Below are 6,000 nucleotides of genomic sequence, written 5' to 3' on the forward strand. Positions count from 1 at the left end.
TCCACAGTGTAACAACATGACGTGCAATAAATAAATTAAAAATAGAATTAAAATTTAAAAATTAAAAATTAAAACACAAACAAGACAAGACATTGTGCAAAGATAGGACAAAGAAGCAGCAGCAATATTGATGTGTAAGATATGTAATATAATAAATAATATAGATAATACAGAAATTATCAGTGTATGCTAATAGTTGTTTAAGATGTGTAAACAATGACAGGTCAGAATGTTTCACAGTAGACGGATCTCAAGAGTGTCAAAATACTTAAAGGTCAGTATGAGATTTTCAGTTCTTTTCTACATGTACACTCGTCTTTGCAGGAAAGTGGCTTGCATGTATAAAAGTTCTGTTTTTAGAAGTGGTTGAGGCAGCGTGGAAGATCCCAGGGGGCAGCATGGTGTTAAGGAGTCTAACAGCTTGGGGGTAAAAACTCTTCTGCATCCTCGCAGATCTGGCTTTGATGCTGCAGTATCTTCTTTTGGATGGCAGAAGTGTGAAAAGTCTATGTGAGGGGTGTAAGGGGTCCTGCACAATGCTGCAGGCCTTGCGGACACTGTGTTTGTAAAATATGTCCTGTAGTGAAGGGAGAGGCACCCCAATAATGTTCTCTGCTGTCTTCACTATCCTTTGCAGGCGCTTGCGGTCGGATATGTTTTAGTTGCCATACCAGACCGTGATGCAGCTAATCAGAACACTCTCAATGGTGCCTCTGTAGAACATGGTGAGCATGGAAGGGGGAAGACTTGCTCGCTTCAGCCGCCTCTCTGCTGGGCTTTCTTGATTAGTGATGAGGTGTTATGTGTCCACGTAAGTTCCTCAGTTATGTGCACACCAAGGAACTTGGTACTCCTAACAGTCTCCACATCTAAACCATTGATGCTGAGTGGGATGTGGGCAGGACGTGATTTTCTGAAGTCCACGATTATCTCTTTTGTCTCGTTGACATTAGCCAGGTTTCCATCCAAGGAGTTTTTGCGAAAAAATATTTAGCGCTTCAAATTTTTTTACCGATATAGCTGATGGAAATGCTAATTATCGATAAAATGTTGTACATGTCGACATAATATTTTTCCGTTTAACTTTAGCGCATAAATTCCATATCGATACTTCAGATGTCGCAAAAACTACATTGGAAACAGTTTTTGTCGGAAAAAAGGGCTTTAACGCAAATAAATGTGTCACATTTTCATCACGTGCAATCAAAACGAGAATGGCGGAGCGGTTCGCATGGTCTGATGAAGAGAGTTTTTTTTTTTGATTAAACGTCGTTATTTTGTATTAATTCAAATTTCAGTTTTAATTAAAAACCTTAAGGGAAGCAGGTTACAGTACTAATTCAGTTGTTATCGCACTGTGAAGGGATGTTGAAAGGTAGGCTCACCTGTACAGATCCGATGCTGCAAACACAGCTGCATCATGGGCACTTCCAGGAGTGCAAACGCAAATGTCTCGTATCATGCACCTGTCATCAACAAGGGCCTGGAGAACAACAGATGGCCACCCTTTGCGATTAATGTAATCGCGGTAGCCTTCCGTCGGTGGAAGAATAGGCACATGCGTGCCATCCAGCGCACCGTAAATCTGTGGCACAAGATGCACCAAGGAATTGCGGTATGCAATTTCATTGGCCTCCGCTACAGTCGGAAGTCTGATATAACGCCGCATTAATTTTTCTTTAATAGCGGTGCACACAGCATATACACATCGATGGACGGTAGTTTTACTAACCCCGAAAGTTTCTCCAACTACTCTATACTCGGCACAGGTTGCCAGCTTGTAAAGGGCGATGGCAATCCGCTTTTGGGTTGGAACCGGTGGTCAGTGGCAACCTGTGATGGGCGCAACATCAGGACTGATGAATCCACACAACATCTCAAACGTCGGCCGTGTCATTATAAAATGTTGCAGCCAGAGATTTTCTGTTAAGTGTCTCTCCACCACCTCCTCCCAGAAGGTCTTATTCCGTCGTCTCTCCCATACCCGTGGGTTTCGTCGCACTGGGGTACTTTCTTCGAGCTCTAGGGCTATCAGACAAGCAACTGCTTCATTCTGCTGTCGTCTTCGGATATTATGTACAATTCCAATTATTTGTGAAACTGAAATAACAGTAAGCTGGCAAATTTCAAAAAACTGTCTGAATAATCTCTCCATTTCTTTGTTTCTTTGTTTAGTGGAGGGGGTGTAACGTGGAAAACAAAAGGTAGATAATTTGCGACATACACAAAATTATGTATGGAAACGGCTCAAGGGCAGATTTTTTTCGCGATACAACAAAAGTTATGCGACAGTTCGTTTTGGGGGGGGATGACGTCATCACGCACACCATTTTATCGATAAAAAGCCAGTTGGATGGAAACAGGCTGGAGACAGCAAATTTCACACATTTTTTTTACGTATATTCTGTGTGTCGATAACAAAACGTCGCAAAAAACTGGATGGAAACTTAGCTATTGAGAGATAGATTGTTGTCTTCACACCATGCGGACAGCCGTTCCACCTCATCTCTGTATGCTGTTTCATCATCCCTGCTTATCAGTCCCAGCACCGTCGTATCATCTGCAAACTTGATGATGTGGTTGGTGTTGTGCGTGGCTGTGCAGTCGTGAGTCAGCAGGGTGAACAGCAATGGACTAAGCACGCAGCCCTATGGTGCTCCAGTGCTCAGTGTGATGATGCTGGAAGTGTTGCAGCCCATCCGAACTGACTGGGGCCTCTCTGTCAAGAAGTCCAGGATCCAATTGCAGGGTGGTGTTCAGGCCCAACCTGCTCAGTTTTACAACCAGCTTTGGAGGGATGATTGTGTTGAAGGCAGAGCTAAAGTCTATGAATAGCATCCTGACATATGTGTCTTTTTTATCCAGATGTGTCAGGGAGAGGTGAAGGGTAGAGCATATGGCATCCTCAGTTGTCCTGTTTGAGCGGTATGCAAACTGAAGAGGGTCAAGGGAGGCAGGGAGATTAGTCTTTATGTGTGACATGACTAACCTTTCGAAGCACTTCATTATGATTGGCGTGAGTGCAACTGGTCGATAGTCATTCAGGCATGTCACTGATGACTTCTTCAGCACTGGTATGATGGTGGTCGACTTGAAGCATTCTGGGACTGACGACAGGCTCAGAGATGTGTTGAAGACGTCTGTGAGGACACCAGCCAGTTGACTGGCACATTCTTTGAGCACACGACCAGGTATGTTGTCAGGTCTTGCAGCCTTGCGTGGATTGACTCTGGATAGAGTCCTCCTCACGTCAGTTATGGAGAGACAGAGCGCCTGGTCAGTGGAGGGAGGTGTTGCTTTTCTCATAGGCTCTTTGTTCTGCGCCTCAAACCGTGCAAAGAAGTTGTTCAGCTCATCTGGAAGGGAGGCATCACCATCGCTGCTGTGTGGGTTGGGCTTGTAGTTTGTAATTGTCTGAACGCCCTGCCAAATACGACGTGCGTCTCTGGTGCTGCTGAATTGTTTGTTGATCCTCTGCGCGTATGCTCACTTAGCTCTCCTTATAGCGCGAGACAGGTTGGCTCTGGTCACCCTGAGGGCAGCCTTGTCTCCAGATCTGAAGGTTGCATTTCTGATCTTGAGCAGCTTGTGCACTTCTCTCGTCATCCAGGGCTTTTGGTTGGCTCTTGCGGCAACATCCTTGGCAACAGTAACATCCTCTATACATTTGGAGATGTAGCCAGTCACAGAGTCTGTTTACTCCTCCAGATTGATGGAGTCACCATCCATAGCAGCCTCTCTGAAAATGTCCCAGTCTGTCAATTCGAAGCAGTCTTGGAGAGCTGAAACAGCACCATCCTGCCACACTCTGATGCTCTTGTGGGCTGGTTTAGTGCGCTTCAGCAGGGACTTGTATGCAGGGATCATAAAAACGCTGATATGATCTGAAGAGCTCCAGGTGGGGTTAGGGTAGGGCCTTGTAGGTATCAGGAGCGCCCGTGTAAACATTGTCCAGACAGCTTCCCCCTCTAGTTGTAAAGTTCACATTCTGGTAGAATTTTGGGAGAAATGACTTCAAGTTGGCATGATTGAAGTCTCCAGCAATAATGAAAAATGCCTCGGGGTGCGTCGTTTGTAGTTTACTGATGATCTCGTAGAGTTCCGCTAGTGCCTGGTTAGCATTTGCGCTAGGCGGGAGGTAGACGGCAACCACCAGCACGCAACTGTATTCCCGTGGTAGAAAGGCTGACACCTTACTGATAAAACCTTTATCAGCGGGGAGCAGTGTCGTGCAACTGAGGCAGCGTTCGTACACCACTCTCTGTTCACATAAACACACAGTCCGCCGCCGCGGGTCTTACCGGACAAAGAGGCGTCTCTGTCCGCTCGGAAGATGGTCAGTCCATCTAGCTGGATGGTGAGTCTGCAATGTTTTCCTGGAGCCATGTCTCAGTGAAAATAAAGATGCAACAGTCTCTCATTTCCCACTGCTTGGCCCGCTGCAGCTTTATATAATCCAGCTTGTTGTCCAGCGATCGGACGTTCGCAAGCAGAATAGACGGTATCGCAGGTCTGGTTGGGTTAGTTTTTAGCCTTGTGCTAACACCGCCGTGTTTACCTTGTTTCTGCTTTCGAACACTGCGCTTGCGTTTTTGCCAGCTCAGCTTCTCAGGCTGCCGAAGTAAGCAAAGGCTGCAGGGCGTCTCTGTCACCTCACTGGATATTTCGGCGCAGTTTCTTCGGAAATCGAGCAGGATTTGCCGCTCGTAAATGTATGTCTGTGTACTAGTATCATTACATACTTGTCTCCATATTGACTTATTCTAGAGGTCCCTTCCAATTTAAGGGACATACCGCCCAATTTACTGGCCCATTACCACGTGCATTTATTAAACAGACTCTTCTATTTTTTATCACATCCAGCTCTTGCCCCATACTATAAAAAACTGCCTACATGCCCGGTCCTGACCAGGCCCTCCATTAAACTACGCTTGATCACTAACAGACCAGCTCAGAGATGTTTAACAGGCAAAAGTTTATCAAAAAAGAGAAAAGAATCCTCCATGGTTAGTGGCTTTATTAAAGTAATCAAATAAGCATGAACAAAATTGAAAATGTTATGCGATTTTCTACCCCACTTAATCCAGACCAGGGTGGTGGTGGGGGTAAGGGCTCTATCCCAACTAGCATAGGGCACAAGGCAGGAACCAACCCTGGACAGGCTGCCCACCCAACACACACACACACACACACACACACACACACACACACAACAATTTACCATTGCCAATTTGACTAACCTGCCAGAGACCCACACAGCCATTGGGGAGGACATGCAGACTCCACGCAGGAAAGACCTGGGATATGAACCCTAGTCTTCTTACTGTGAGGCAGCAGTGCAACCACTGTGCCACCCACATAGCATGTGGTATGTTTAAAGTGGTAGTATCACATAAATGTAGACATTTTTCATCAATTCAACATTATTAAAACAAAATCTTGTCAGAACGTAATTATAAATGACTACATTTAACACTAGAATTACCAGAGCCTACGAAAAAACTTGTATACCCGGCCCACCTTAAATCGCTTCTTAAATCCGTACACCTCTCCGCCAGCATCCTTTGTCCTCTAAATGTGCTGATAAAAGACAAGCTGCCAGCAGCCGGCTATTCCATCCCACCACCGACTTAGAACGTGAGCGAAGTTTTCCCAGCTCACGCCTTCATTGTTTATTTATATATCTAGTGACTTCTCTGCCTGTCTGTCTCTCTATTACGCAGTGCTCTGTCTGTCTGTGTGTTATGGATCTTAAAAATAAGTTATAAGGACAGTTGTTCCTGTTAATTGCAGTCTCAATTGTTAAAAAAATATTTGAAAAGGAGCATCCCACATGAAAATATAACGATCTCAGTAACTGACAGTGCATACCAATGTATAAATTTTATGTCCGTTTGAGGTTTAAAAGAAAAGAAAAAAAAAGCAACACTTCATCCCCAGCGGGGAATCGAACTCAGGTCTGCGAGGCAAGGAAAAGCTGCTCTGCGCTAAGAGGCAAAT

The sequence above is a fragment of the Erpetoichthys calabaricus genome, chromosome 9, assembly GCF_900747795.2.
Source record: "Erpetoichthys calabaricus chromosome 9, fErpCal1.3, whole genome shotgun sequence".
Classification (NCBI taxonomy): domain Eukaryota; kingdom Metazoa; phylum Chordata; class Cladistia; order Polypteriformes; family Polypteridae; genus Erpetoichthys; species Erpetoichthys calabaricus.